This window comes from Ovis canadensis, chromosome 4, assembly GCF_042477335.2.
Source record: "Ovis canadensis isolate MfBH-ARS-UI-01 breed Bighorn chromosome 4, ARS-UI_OviCan_v2, whole genome shotgun sequence".
NCBI classification, from domain to species: Eukaryota; Metazoa; Chordata; class Mammalia; order Artiodactyla; family Bovidae; genus Ovis; species Ovis canadensis.
The window spans coordinates 46,099,268-46,114,790 of NC_091248.1; positions in this window are offsets into that span (position 1 = coordinate 46,099,268).

The following is a 15,523-nucleotide window of genomic DNA, read 5'->3' on the forward strand; positions in this document are numbered from 1 at the left end:
TAACAATAATAGCCACCTCAGTTACTCTTGGAGAAGGCAATGGCACCCCACTCTAGTACTCTTGCCTGGAAAATCCCATGGATGGAGAAGTCTGATAGGCTGCAGTCCATGGGGTCACTGAGGGTTGGACACAACTGAGCGACTTCACTTTGACTTTTCCCTTTCATGCATTGGAGAAGGAAATGGCAACCCACTCCAGTGTTCTTGCCTGGAGAATCCCAGGGACGGGGGAGCCTGGTGGGCTGCCGTCTATGGGGTTGCACAGAGTCGGACACAACTGAAGTGACTTAGCAGCAGTTACTCTAAAGATGAAGAGATAACACACCTGAAATATGGGGCCTAACTAAAAGACTTAAGCAAAGATAAGCTATTTCTTTCATTGTTATTTGCCTCTTTGTTCTTAATGGTTTCTATTTCAAAGATTGACCTCTGTCAGTTTTTTTTTCTAGTTCTAATTTCATGAGTGTATCCACAGCCTTCCAGGAACTGGCTGCACCTACTAAATATAGAGCCACAGACTGGGCGAGGGACAGACTAACACAACGTGAGATAGAGTGTAAGCTCTTCAAGGAATGTAGTTTATAGTTTGTGTCCATTGAACCTGAATACAATGCTGTGCCGTGGAAGGAACCTAACTATATCCATTGCTATAAAGAGAAGAATGCAGAGTTAGAAGTCACATAGATCTGAAGACAGACTTGCCAAGGTTTGAATCCAACTCTGCTGTTTGCCCAACACAAGAACCTCAAGAATTGGTTGATAATCTATCAGAAAAACTAATTAATTCACCATGGATACCAGGAAAACAGGGCCTATTTTCCAATATGCAGCTACATATATGTACCAAAATGAAAGGGGAAAAAAATATTTTACCATGCATCTTGTTTTCTAGAGATGGTACATTAAAAAATATATCAATACTCAGACACCATGTGATTTCTTGAGTTTTTAACTCTTACTTTGTCCTCTTTTTTTCTGCTAGGGTGTTTTGGGTGGATAGATAATTTCTTATTGCCATGGTGCAGGTTAGGATTCATGTGTATATCAAGCAAGCATATATGTGGAATACAATTTCCACAAAGAATAGATTAGTCACAAAGTATCACTGGGACATCAACCAAGTATACGCTTCTTCCAGGAAGAGGGAGTTTCAGAAAAATTGTCCTTCTCAGCTCCTGCTCACAAGGATTTGGGAATCTTATTTGGGAAAACAATGCATATATCCTTGAAAGACAAGAGGGTGTGGGGTGAAGGCCCAATGTGTAGAGCAGACAATACAATGTTATAGACATTTGGATGAGAGCCAAGTCACAGAGGGCTGGATTCTTTGGGGGTATGTCACAGAAGAGAGCCTGAGCTGACTTCTGATGGCTGGAGATGAGGGAGACTAGAATAAAGAAATGTCAGAAAAAGCAGGATTAGGAGGAGAGAGAGTGAAATGTTTAAGGTGGAAGACAAAGCTCCAGGCAAGAAATAGACACCAAGTTATAAAAAGAACCTAAATGTCACGTTAAGAAGCTTGGATTTTAGCCAAAGATTAGATGGAAAGCTGCTAAATATTTTAGAGAAAAAAAATTTACAAGGTGAAAGCACTTTATTTTTAGGGTTTTATTTATTTATTTAGTTAGTTAGTTTTCTTGATTTTGTTGAAAAGGGAATAAATTCACATAGTTTAAATTTTAAAAGGTACAAAGGGTATATGGTGAAAGGTCTCCCTCTGCTTCTGTACCCTGCTCCCCATTTTTATCCCTGGAAGCAGATCAATGTTACCGATTTCTTAGATATTCTTCCAAAGAGCTCTATGTTTATGAAAGCAAAGACACACATTCCTCCCCACCCTTGTTTTACAAATGGGATACAGTCAGAATTACTTACCTTAAAAATGTAATTTAGAGAATATTTTATATGAACTCATAAAAAGATTTCTCATTACCTTTTTGAAAAATAGATGGATTGGAACAAAAGAGCGTAATTCTATTTCTTTCACACTTTGTAGGGCTTCCCAGGTGGCTTAGTGGTAAAGAATCCACCTGCCAAGGCAGGAGACACAAGAGATCCCTGGGTCAGGAAGATGCTCTGGAGGGAGGAACAGCAGCCCACTCCAGTATTCTTGCCTGGGAAATCCCATGGACAGAGGAGCCTGGCGGGCTACAGTCCAAGGGGTCGCAAAGAGTTGGATGCGACTGAGAGACTGAGCACAGCCCAGCACTGCACTTTCTCGCCCAGTTCTTCTTCTTGTAGGCAACCCAGTGTGTCTAGTTTTGTATACATCCTTCCAGAGATATTCTAGGCACATGGAAACAAACACAAACTCACACATTCCCTCACCCCCTTTAAAAATACACAAATAGATGCATACTGTACACTATCTCACCTTTCTTATTTTAAAGTATTTCTTAGAAATGCAAATAAAGTCTTTACTTGAATTAATGGCATTTTACCAATCTCAACTTTCCCGTTCTATCAATTTACCAAGGTCATATGTACTCATTACTGGGGGAAGACAGGTGAAGAGACATTTCCTGGCCCACAGAAAATCTCTGTATGATTTCTGGAACTTCTTGGAAGTCTTAACATATGTCAAAATAAAAAACATTAAGAATATTTCCTGGGTTTTCCTGGTGGCTCAGTGATGAAGAATCCACGTGCCTGTGCCCAAGATATGGGTTCCATCCCTGGTCCAGGAAGATCCCACATGCTTGGAGCAGCGAAACCCTTGTGCCACAACTTTTGAGCCTATGCGCTGGAGCCCAGGAGCTGCACCTAGTGAGGGCTGAGTGCTCTAGTGCCCGAGCTCTACTACAAGAGTAGCCACTGCAGTGAAAAGCCCGTGCACCGCAGCTAGAGAAAAACCCACGCAGCAACAAAGACCCAGCCCAGCCAAAAATAAACAAAATTTTGTAAAACACAATATTTATTAGCAGTTATTCCAGATCAGTACATAAATAGCTTCCCTTTCTACAGGTGCATAGTCGTACTTTTCATAAATAAAAATATTTATTAATAACTTAATATTTAATGTGTCCTCTCTGAAGGCTAGTATTTCACAGATTTCCTTTAAATTCCTAAAAATTAATGTGTCCATACCAGTGTCCTCAGTCTTTGACTCCATGGTTAAGAGTGGTCCAGGTACCAAACTATGTAACCATGATAAAGACTCCAGCAGGAAGTCAGGGGCTGAAGAAGCAGGAACACCCAGTTCTCATCCTAGTCTTCTGCTCACTCAAACCCTACTGTTTCGGCTCTCATCTGCAACACTGGGATGACCTGCCCTGGTTACCTTTCAGCTGTCTAAAGGGTTAGACAGGATGACAGATAGAACACTATTTACTTAAGTTGAATCCACTGTAAAAATAAAAGCCTTGGCAAGTGTGACTATCACCTATATCAGAATCCTCTACCTACAATCAGAAACAGGAATTGTCTCCACAGACATAAAGAACAGATCTGTGGTTTCCAAGGGGGAGCAGGGATGGGGGAGCGATGAGGTGGGAGTCTGGGGTTAGTAGATGAACTATTACATAAAGAATGGATCAACAACAAAGTATAGCACAGAGAGCTATACTCGATATTTTGTAATAACATATGTGGGTCCATCTAGTCAAGGCTATGGTTTTTCCTGTGGTCATGTATGGATGTGAGAGTTGGACTGTGAAGAAGGCTGAGTGCCGAAGAACTGATGCGTTTGAACTGTGGTGTTGGAGAAGGCTCTTGAGAGTCCCTTGGACTGCAAGGAGATCCAACCAGTCCATTCTGAAGGAGATCAGCCCTGGGGTTTCTTTGGAAAGAATGATGCTAAAGCTGAAACTCCAGCACTTTGGCCACCTCATGCGAATAATTAACTCATTGGAAAAGACTCTTATGATGGGAGGGATTGGGGGCAGGAGGAGAAGGGGACGACAGAGGATGAGATGGTTGGATGGCATCACCGACTCTATGGACATGAGTTTGGGTGAATTCCGGGAGTTGGTGATGGACAGGGAGGCCTGGCGTGCTGTGATTTATGGGGTCGCAAAGAGTCGGACATGACTGAGCGACTGAACTGATGTGGGAAAAAGAAACTGAAAAAGAATAAATATATATATAATACTATATATAATGCTATATATAATAGTATGTGTATATATATATATATGAAGCTGAATCACTTTGTTGTACACCTGAAACTAAACAGCATTGTAAATCAACTATATTTCAATAAAAATATACTCATTAATTTTTAAAAGACAAGAATATTAAAAAGAATGATATAGTGGTATAACTGAATCACTTTGCAGTACAGCAGGAATTAACACAATAACTATATCAACTACACTTCAATAAAGAAAAAAAAAGAAAAAAGGAGTTATAGCAGACACAATCTCTGTTTGAGTGTCAAAGAAAGCTGCAACTTACCCTGTATTATTTCTGATTCAAAATAAAATTATTTTCTGAGCCCTCTGTTTTCTAATACAGTCACTAATGACTTTCGGAAAGGGTGCCACACAGCAATAATGATTTTAAAATTTTGCATTTAATAGCTATTCTGCCTCACTTCAGTGCACAGTTTAATAACCCATCTAACCTGGAGTAGGAAATGGCACCCCACTCCAGTATTCATGCCTGGAAACTCCCACGGACAGAGGAGCCTGGTGGGCTACAGTCCATGGGGTCGCCAGAGTCAGACACAGCTGAGCGCGCATGCACTCGTAACAGACTGACGACTTGGCGTTAGTACATTTTGTAGGTAAATCATCCTGTTGGACACATCAAGAAGCAATTTTAGTTAAAACTCAGACATTCTAAAGGGGTTTCACTCAAGGGGGATATTCAAAATGTTGGCCTCCTCCGATCAGAATGGCACCTAAAGGCCACATTGGTTCATCTGGGCTGGGAAAGCAGAGTGCAGGTTTTATTTTTGTTTCTTGTTTTCTCTGAAAGGGAACTTCATGTTGAATTTCTCCAAGAACAAGACAAGGTAGCCAACACCTACCTTTAAATTTCTTCAAGCTAAACATTTTCCCCTCAGCATTCTATGGTGCAGAGCTGGGAAAGATTCAACACCTCTTTTCTAAGGAAATGCATGGCTTCTTGTGCAAAGTTGCTCGCTGCACACAGCTTGCTCAAAGTAGGCGCCCATTATCCCAGCAGATTAACAACACCAGGTTATTCAAATCCTCATGGCCTGCTGGTCACTGGGCCCACACTGATGGTATTCACCAGGTAAATGGCGATGCCCCAGGATCCAGGAGTTCTACAGTGCCCCTTGGCTGGAACGTTCTCCCCTTGACTCAGCCCCTCATTGCCGTCAGGTCTCTTCAGAAATACAGTCTCTCAGAGGGCATGCCCTGATGATCTAACAGAGAACTCCCCTTCCCCATTTCTCTCTAGTCTATTTCCCTGATTTTACTTACTTTTCTAACACAGACTACAGGTCAGGGGATGCAAGGCCACCAGAGGTCCTAAGATCCTGTTTTCTAACAAAAAGGATAAGGGGAAGGAACAAAAATATAAAAGGTTCTGTGATACCACTTTAATAACTCTCTCTCTTCTAATGCATATCTGTTACAGGGTAACATTTTTACTGAGAGGTAGACAGTAGACATTCCCGTTTCAGGACCCCAAGTGGGAAACCAAATGTTGAAATCAGATGTCAACACAATCAGCAATTTCGGTTTTATGTTGTGGTTGTTGTGGCTTTGTCTCACAGCACGTGAGATCTTAGTTCTCTGAATAGGGATTAAACCCACTCCCCTTGCAGTGAAAGTGCAGAGTTGTGACCGCTGGACTTTCAGGGAAGTCCCAGCAATTTGGTTGAGTCACTGTATTCCTTAGGAGGCAGAGGCCGGGTCCCATCCACAGAGCTCCATCATGGAAGACCCTCTCTTTGCTCCTCCTAAGACAGAGCTCTGATGGAGAGCAGGGATCCTCTATCACTCTGACTTTTGAAACATAAATGACCTCAGCAGAGAGCTAAGAAGCTGGCAAAAGTAACATCTTATTAAACAACTCTGTCCTCTAATAAAAATCTTTTACAGTTGTAAGCATGCATAATCCCTCAGAAGAGAAAATGTTTTTTTTTAATGGCAGAAACTTTTATGTATCTATCTCCCAGAGAGAATCTCTCTCACATTGCCTTAAAAAGAACTAATCAAATAATAATATAAAACTCTGGCAAGGAGAAGAGGGGATCTCTCTCCAGCTTAGGACACAGGCTCTCCAGCAGGCCAACATCTGCAAACCAGTCTATGCCCTTGGGATCACATGGCTGGAAAAGTTGATTTAACTATTCCTTTCTTTGTTGTGGGGTGAAAGCCTCTCTCAGAGGGCGCTTGTATGATGCCTGTGGTTTTTCCAGTGAAAGAAAACCCACCCACACAGCAAGCCTTTGCTGAGCCATTCTGAACTATCCTGTGTGACTCATCTTTGGTGTCCCAGGACACCCCTGAACAGAATCGTGACCCTTAATACTCCAGAAGATAGGGCACCAACACTTAACACAAGTGTGACCAGACAGTAGTCAGACCCTCCCTTACTACAGATGGGGCTCACTTTCATGACCTGTGGGCTGATTACAAGCCCCTAGCTTAAAAACTAAGTAGCCAAGTCATCTTGAACCCAGACCTGCAAAGGGGTGTGTCTTGCCAAGGCAGAGAGAGGAAAGTCAGCAGAAAAAAGAAAGATGAGAGCAGAATTCATCACAATCCAAATTCAACTGGATTCTGAGCCTCTTATACTAACCAAAGCTCATTTCCATCAGTGCTAACTCCCACAACGAATGGAGGGAACCGATGGCACCCCACTCCAGTACTCTTGCCTGGAAAATCCCATGGATGGAGGAGCCTGGTGGGCTGCAGTCCATGGGGTCGCGAAGAGTCAGACAGGACTGAGCAACTTCACTTTCACTTTTCACTTTCATGCATCAGAGAAGGAAATGGCAACCCACTTCAGTGTTTTTGCCTGGAGAATCCCAGGGTCGGGGGAGCCTGGTGGGCTGCCATCTATGGGGTCGCATAGAGTCGGACAAGACTGAAGCGACTCAGCAGCAGCAGCAGCAGGGGCTTAGTAATGCAGATCTAGGGCATCAGGAGAGCTAAGTGGTTAATGCCACAGGGTCCTGGGGAGAACTGGCTCCAATTCTCTCTCAAGCTAGCCAGACAAGGTAAGGCCAGAAACTAGACAGATACCATCGCCCTAGGAAGAAGAAAGGCATGATGGGAAAATGGGGCTTTTGAACCATGGTGTTGGAGAAGACTTTTAAGAGTCCCTTGGACTCCAAGAAGGTCCAATCAGTCCATCCTAAAGGAGATCAGTCCTGGGTGTTCATTGGAAGGACTGATGTTGAAGCTGAAACTCCAATAATTTGGCCACCTGATGTGAAGAGCTGACTCATTGGAAAAAACCCTGATGCTGGGAAAGATTGAGGGCAGGAGGAGAAGGGGACGACAGAGGATGAGATGGTTGGATGGCATCACCGACTCAACGGACATGGGTTTAGGTGGACTTCGGGAGTTGGTGATGGACAGGGAGGCCTGGCGTGCTGAGGTTCATGGGGTCTCAAAGAGTTGGACACGATTGAGTGACTGAACTGAACTGAAACTGTGAGAGCTGCTTATTATCTGCTTTCCCCTACTAACACACGCACACACACACACACACAAACACACCACCCAAGACGTGATACTCTGAGTACCGCCTCTCCACTTTGATCAGGAAAGAATAGTGTTAGTGTCAATGTGAGAAGGGAGCCAAACTTTTGTGGAGAGAGGAACCTCTGAGGATCAAGAGGGGAGAGTTCTCCCAGGACCAGGTTACCCAGAAAGCTTGGCGGCCCTGGGATAAGGCAGTCTGGAGACAGAAAGTGTCATTGAAGACTAAAACCCAGTTCTCAGCTTCCTAGAGGATGCACACATGTGCACGCTAAGTCAGTTCCCTCGTGTTCGACTCTGCACGAGACCCAGTGGACTGTAGCCCGCCACGGTCCTCTGTCCACCGGATCCTCCGGGCAAGAATCTCGTTGTCATGCCCTCCTCCAGGGGATCTTCCCCACCCAGGGATTCAAACCTGCAGCTCTGATGTCTCCTTCATTGGCAGGCGAGTTCTTTACCGCTAGCGCCACCTGGGAAGCTTCTCCTCAAGGACAGGAGAACTCTAAAGAGGAGGAAATCATCTTGAGAGGGACATCAACTTTTACTAGAGGGAGTGTGAAGTCTGAGTTGCTTCAGCCATGTCCAACTCTTTGCGATCCTATGGACTGTAGCCCATCACGGTCCTCTGTCCATGGAATTTTCCAAACAAGAATACTGGAGTGGGTTGCATGTCCTTCTCCAGGGGATCTTCCTGACCCAGGGATTGAACCTGCATCTCTTATGTCTCCTTCATTGGCAGGCGGGTTCTTTACCACTAGTGCCACTTGGGCAGCCCGAGGGAGTGTGAAAAGGTGGTGGTATTTTTTTAAATCGATTTTGTTGCTCTCTTTTTTGTTTCTCCAGACAGTCCTTTATTCATTCAGCCAACAGTTAGTTATGAAGTGCCTGCTGTGGGTCATATGTTGCTGAAGGCTAAGGATACATAACAGTAAAAAAGACAGACAAAGCTTCTGCCTTCATGGACTTTATATTCTGGTAAAGAACACTGTCAATAATTTTTATAAAGCAGCAAATACTTAGGAGATGCTTTCCACATGTCAGACCCATTTCTAAACCCTTTTCATATAGTAACTCATTTTTATCTTTATCATAACCTACACCGTAGGTGCTATTATTATCCCATTTTCACAAATAAAGAAATCAAGGCATAGGCAGGATAAGTAACTTGTCAAGGTGCCCCCAACTGGTAAATAACAGAACAAGAATCTGAACCCAGTAAGTTAAATTTTAGACCCATATTTATAATTGAGACAGATTGGTATCAGTATGGGTGTGGGTTTTGGGGTGGAGACAGAGGAGGAGATGGAAATAGAGGTAGAGAAGTGGACAGGAGACCTCTAGGTAAATCATCTTGAAAGGGATTTAAGTTTCAGTAGAGGAGGCCAAATGAAAGAGAAAGATGGATAGATACATAGATATGTCCTATAAAGAAAACAGGCTAAAAAAAAAAAAAAAAGGAGTGGAGAGGGAGTGGGGGTTTGGATAGGGTAGCCAGGGCAGGTGCCCCTGGAGCTGATCAGAGCAGATTCCCAAGGCTTGACTAAGCCACAGGCAAGTGTGATCATGAGGGACCAGGTCCCAGGTCTTCAACAACAAACCCTGGAGAAGACCCACGGCTGGTAATGCTTCCATTACAGCAGTCACTGTCCAAGGCCAGCTGAAATGCAGAAGACCCGTCCTTGTCATCTGCCTCCCTTCCTGGAACCAGAGTGCCTCCCCACATGTGAACACCAGATCCCATGGAGAGAAGGGAAGGGAGTGGAAACCAGAAAGATGGGATCTTTCTACAAAAGCATACTCAACGTTCTCCCCGGATGCCTGTTTAAATTTTTGTATCTGAGTAAATTTACCTGACTCAACCAAAGCGTAAAGCCCCCTGGGCACCTCAAGTTCCATCTAGCAGAGTGCAAGCTCGTTAAGGGCATGCAGATCAGTAATGAAAAAATAGAGACTAACTCTGCTCTCGACAGAGCATCTATGATGCTGCTGCCCCCACTGGAAGGCTACCCCTTTGGGAATGAGAGGAGAAAGAAGACACAGGATGAATAGCAGGAGAGTCTAAACGGGTCTGATGCTTTCCTTTAAGCTGGAACAGTCATGGTTGCACAGATGTTTAGTCACGGCAGGGGGAGGGAAGGAAACACTCCTGTTTAAGTGCATCACTGAAGACACCAGAACAATTACACACTACTTCTTCATAATCTTTCTAAAGCTTAAAGAGTAATTTAGAAGAAGCTGTTTGTGGCATTGCTGCATTCAGTTCCCAGCACAGATCTGGATAGGCCTGGAAGCAATTTCCAGCCTTCTGAATGTAGGTCACAAATATGTGTTCATCGGAAAGGGCATTCCAGTCAAGTGACTTCACATATTTATCATCATTTCCATGAAAGGTATTTATTAGCAACCTTTTGCACGAGGTTCAGGCAGCCCAGACTTATATGCAGAAATTAAGGAGTCACAATTCCTACCCTCTTGAAATTTAAATTTGACAATGTTCATTTGAACAATCAAAAGTAGGAAGTCAAGAGATACCTGGAGTGACAGGAAAGTTTGGCCATGAAGTACAAAATGAACTGGGGCAAAGGCTAACAGAGTTTTGCCAAGAGAATGCACTGGTCATAGCAAACACTCTCTTCCAACAACACAAGAGACTTCTCTACACATCAACATCACCAGATAATCAATACCAAAGTCAGATTGATTATATTCTTTGCAGCTGAAGATGAAGAAGCTCTATACAGTCAGGAAAAACAAGACCAGGAGCTGACTGTGGCTCAGATCATGAACTTTTTATTGCCAAATTCAGACTTAAATTGAAGAAAGTAGGGAAAACCACTAGGCCATTCAAGTATGACTTAAATCAAATCCCTCATGATTATACAGTGGAAATGACAAATAGATTCAAGTGATTAGATCTGATACATAGAGTGCCTAAAGAACTATGAAGAGAGGTTCATGACATTGTACAGAAGGCAGTAATCAAAACCATCCCAGAGAAAAAGAAATGAAAAAAGGCAAAATGGCTGTCTGAGGAGGCCTTAGAAGCAGCTGAGAAAAGAAGAGAAGTGAAAGGAAAAGGAGAAAAGGAAAGATATATCCATCTGAATGCTGAGTTCCAGAGAATAGCAAGGAGAGATAAGAAAGCCTTCCTCAGCGATCAATGCAAATAGAGGAAAACAATAGAATGGGAAAGATGAGATCTCTTGCAGAAAATTGGAGACACCAAGAGAATATTTCATGCAAAGATAGGCACAATAAAGGACAGAAATGATATGGACCTAACAGAAGCAGAAGATACTAAGAAGAGGTGGCAGGAACACACAAAGGAACTACACAAAAACATTCTTAATGACCTGGATAACCAGGATGGTGTGATCACTCAACTAGAGCCAGACATCCTGGAGTGTGAAGCCAAGTGGGCTTTAGGAAGCATTACTACAAACAAAGCCGGTGGAGGTGATGGAATTCCAGATGAGCTATTTCAAATCCTAAAAAGATGATGTAGTTAAAGTGCTGCACTCAGTATGCCAGCAAATGTGGAAAACTCAGTAGGGGCCACAGGACTGGAAAAGGTCAGTTTTCATTCCAGTCCCAAAGAAAGGCAATGCCAAAGAATGTTCAAACTAATTGCACTCATTGCACATGCTAGCAAGGTCATGCTCAAAATCCTTCAAGCTAGGTTTCAATAGTACATGAGCCAAGAACTTCCAGATGTACAAGCTGGATTTAGAAAAGGCAGCGGAACCATAGAGTAAATTGCCAACATCTGCTGGATCACAGAAAAAGCAAGGGAATTCCAGAAAATCATTTACTTCATTGACTACGCTAATGCCTTTGTGTGGATCTCAACAAACTGTGGAAAATTCTTAAAGAGCTAGGAATACCAGACCACTTGACCTATCTTCTGAGAAACCTGTATGCAGGTCAAGAAGCAACAGTTAGAACTGGACATGGAAAATGGACTGGTTCCAGATTGGGAAAGGAGTGTGTCAAGGCTGTATATTGTCACCCTGCTTATTTAACTTCTATGCAGAGGCCATCATGTGAAATGCTGGGTTGGATGAAGCTCAAGCTGGAATCAAGACTGCCGGGAGAAATATCAATAACTTCAGATATGCAGATGACACCACCTTTATGGCAGAAAGCAAAGAGGAACTAAAGAGACTCTTAATGAAGGTCAAAGAGGAGGGAGAAAAAGCCAGCTTAAAACTCAACATTAAAAAAGACAAAGATCATGGCATCTGATACCATCACTTCCTGGCAAATAGATGGGAAAAAATGGAAACAGCAACAGATTTTATTTTCTTGGGCTCCAAAATCACTGTAGATGGAGACTGCAGTTAGTTATGAAATTAAGACACCTGCTCCTTGGAAGAAAAGCTATGACCAACGTAGTGAAAGAAAGTGAAGTCACTCAGTCGTGTCCAACTCTTTGTTACCCCATGGACTGTAGCCTACCAGGCTCCTCTGTCCATGAGATTTTCCAGCCAAGGGTACTGGAGTGGGTTGCCATTTCCTTCTCCAGGGGATCTTCCCAACCCAAGGATCGAACCCAGGCCTCCTGCATTGTAGGCAGACGCTTTACCGTCTGAGCCACCAGGGAAGTTAGACAACCTAGACAGCATATTAAAAGCAGAGACACCGCTTTGCTGACAAAGGTCTGCATAGTCAAAGCTATGGTTTTTCCAGTAGTCATGTATGGATGTGAGAGTTGGACCATAAAAAAGGCTGAGCATGGAAGAATTCATGCTTTCGAATTGTAGTGCTAGAGAAGACTCTTGAGAGTCTGTTGGACAGCAAATAGATCAAACCAGTCCATCCTAAAGGAAATCAATCCTGAATATTCATTGGAAGGAGTGATGCTAAAGCTGAAGCTCTAATACTTTGCCCACCTGATGTGAAGAGCTGACTCATTAGAAAAGACCCTGATGCTGGGAAAGATAGAAGGCAGGAGGAGAAGGGGACAACAGAGGAGGAGATGGTTGGATGGCATCACAGATTCACTGGACTTGAGTTTGAGCAAACTCCAGGAGATGGTAAAGGACAGGGAAGCCTGGTGTGCTGCAGTCCATGGGGTTGCAAAAAGTCAAACGTGACTTAGTGACTGAACAACAGAATTTGAACAATCATATAAGTGTACAACTGAACAAAGCTCATCTTCAATTATTCTCTACCCCACATGCCTCCACTAAGGTGCAAACAAGGAGGAGCTCTTTCTTATGTCCATCTAGCAATCCTGTACAGGACAGTCTCACTACCAATGACCTAAAAATCCCCTGTGTGCCACCTATTTGTCCTCTCTCTCCCCAAACCTCTGGCAACCACTGATCTTTTTTTTTTGTTCCCATAGTTTTACTTTTCCAACATGCCACATAGTTGGAATCAAACAGTAGGTAAGGTTTTCGGGTTGGCTCCTTTCACTTAGTAATATGTGATTATGTAATTGCATAGTATGTAAACTTAGGAAATTAAGTTTCCTTCATGTTTTTCATGGCTTCACAACTCACTTCTTTTTAGTATAGAATAGTACTCCAGAGTTTGGATATACCACAATTTACTTATCCATTCACCTACTGAAGCCTGGTGGTTTCCAAGCTTTGGCAATGATGAATACATAAACCCACTGTAAACATCTATGTGCAAGTGTTTGTGTGGGTGCAAGTTTTCAGCTCATTTGGGTAAATACCAAGGAGCTTGACTGCTGGATTATGTGGTAAGAACATGTTTACTTTGGTAGAAAGCGAAAGTGAAGTCGCTCAGTCATGTCCGACTCTTTGCGACCCCATGGACTGTAGCCTACCAGGCTCCTCCATCCATGGGATTTTCCAGGCAATAGTACTGGAGTGGATTGCCATTTCCTTCTCCAGAGGATCTTCCCAACCCAGGGATCGAACCCAGGTCTCCCGCATTGTAGACAGACACTGCTGTCTGAGCCACTGCCAAACTGTCTTCCAAGTGGCTGTGCCATTTCGCATGCCTGCCAGCAACGAAGAAAGTTGCTAGTTATTAATACATCCTCACTAGCATTTGGTGTTGTCAGTGTTTTGGAAGTTAGCTCTTCCAATAGATATATAACGGCATGTCACTGTTGTTTTAATTTGCAGTTTCCTAGCGACATATGATAGGGAGCATCTTTTCATATGCCATTCCATTGCTTTTGCTGTACTCTATTCATTGGAAGAAATTCAACAGGTCCAGCCCACACTCAAGAGAAACGAACTACACAAGGGCATGAATAGCAGGAGATGGGGCCACTGGGATCATCTCAGAGGCTGCCCGACACAATTAGATTGAGAAGAGTGGAGGAGAGCAATTAGAAACAGTGCTTTTGAGGAGACTTGCTATCAAGAGAGGGCTTTCCAGGTGGCCCTAGTGGTAAAGAATCTGCCTGCCAATGCAGGAGACATAAGAAATACTAGTTTGATACCTAGGTTGGGGAAATCCCCTGGAACATGGCATGGCAACCCACTCCAGCATTCCTGCCTGGCTAATCCCATGGACAGAGAAGACTGGTAGGCTACGGTTCGCAGAACTGCAAAGAATCAGACATGACTAAAGCGACTTAGCATGAGGCACACACACTAGCAAGAGAAAAAGAAATAAGCAGTTAGTTGCAGAAGGATGTGGAGTTAAAGGATGTTTTCATTTTATTTGTTTTACAACTAGAGCATGCTTATCAATAAAGGTGATATATTTGATATCGTGAATAGAAAACATGAAATAGAAATCTATTTTATACCTTTATTCCTAAATTTTCCAGATGCCTTGTGAACGACTATGTTTGAGCAACTAACCTGAGAGGGCATTTTTTAAATAGTCTGTTTTGTATCCATTCTGGAGGTCAGAAACAAGTACAGTTGTATCCCAGTGCTTCCAGCATGCTTACCTGTACAACCTCGAATCGCTGAAATCAGCCACATTTCAGCCATCACCCGCTTCTACTGAGGCAAATGAAACCAATAGGCCTCCATGAGAGCAAAACATTCTCTCCTGGCTTGAAAACAAGCCTACAGCTGCTTGGAAGAGGCAGGCTGCTGGGCAGAGAACAGCATGTGGCAAATGGCCCACTGACGCCAATTAAAATGTTACCCAACTGCTGTGATCATTTAAATCATAAATAATGTCTTCAGTTGCTTTATCTCCTGACTCTACAGCAACACAACAAACTGTGCACTAAACAGAGACAAAAGGAAATGAATGGGCCAATTAACTGGCGAAAGCAAATGTCCCAGATCCGTATCTGATGTTAGTCCACTGGAAACAAATAAGGATCAGACAACTGCAGGGTTGGGGGAGGACGATAAAAAATGTGCTTTCTTGCCCTTCCACCTTTAGAACCAATGCAAAACAAGACACAGAAGGGAAATGAAAGTGTTAGCTTTACTGCTGATAATAAGATTGTGATTTTAGAGCTGAGTCTGTTCTACTCCCTATCCTAACCTTGGGTCACTGTTATCTTATATTGGGGCTGGCAATGAGGGAAGAAAAAGAACATGAACCTTCACAGCTTACAGCCTCCTAATGGATTTGCTCTTCTTTGAGAAAGAGGAGCCATTGGACATCACCTGCCATAACATATATGGGGGCCAAAAATTTAAAGTGAGTAAAATGCAAGATCTTGTTTTTGCAGGATTAGTAAGAAATACTATCTTTTATTCAGTTTGGACTACTGAAAATCACAAAGGTTAAAGGAGTGACACTTATACCCAGATGACAGTACACTGAACCAAGAAAACCCTCAATGGCTTCCAAATGGTCATGTCTCAACCCTTGTCTAGGGGGAGACATCAGAGAAGATTACAATCTTGAAAACAGGGAACAGGTGAGGATGGATGCCAACAAGCTTACCCCAGTTTGTGTGCTCTCAAAGTTCATGTTAGAACAAGATTTTATTG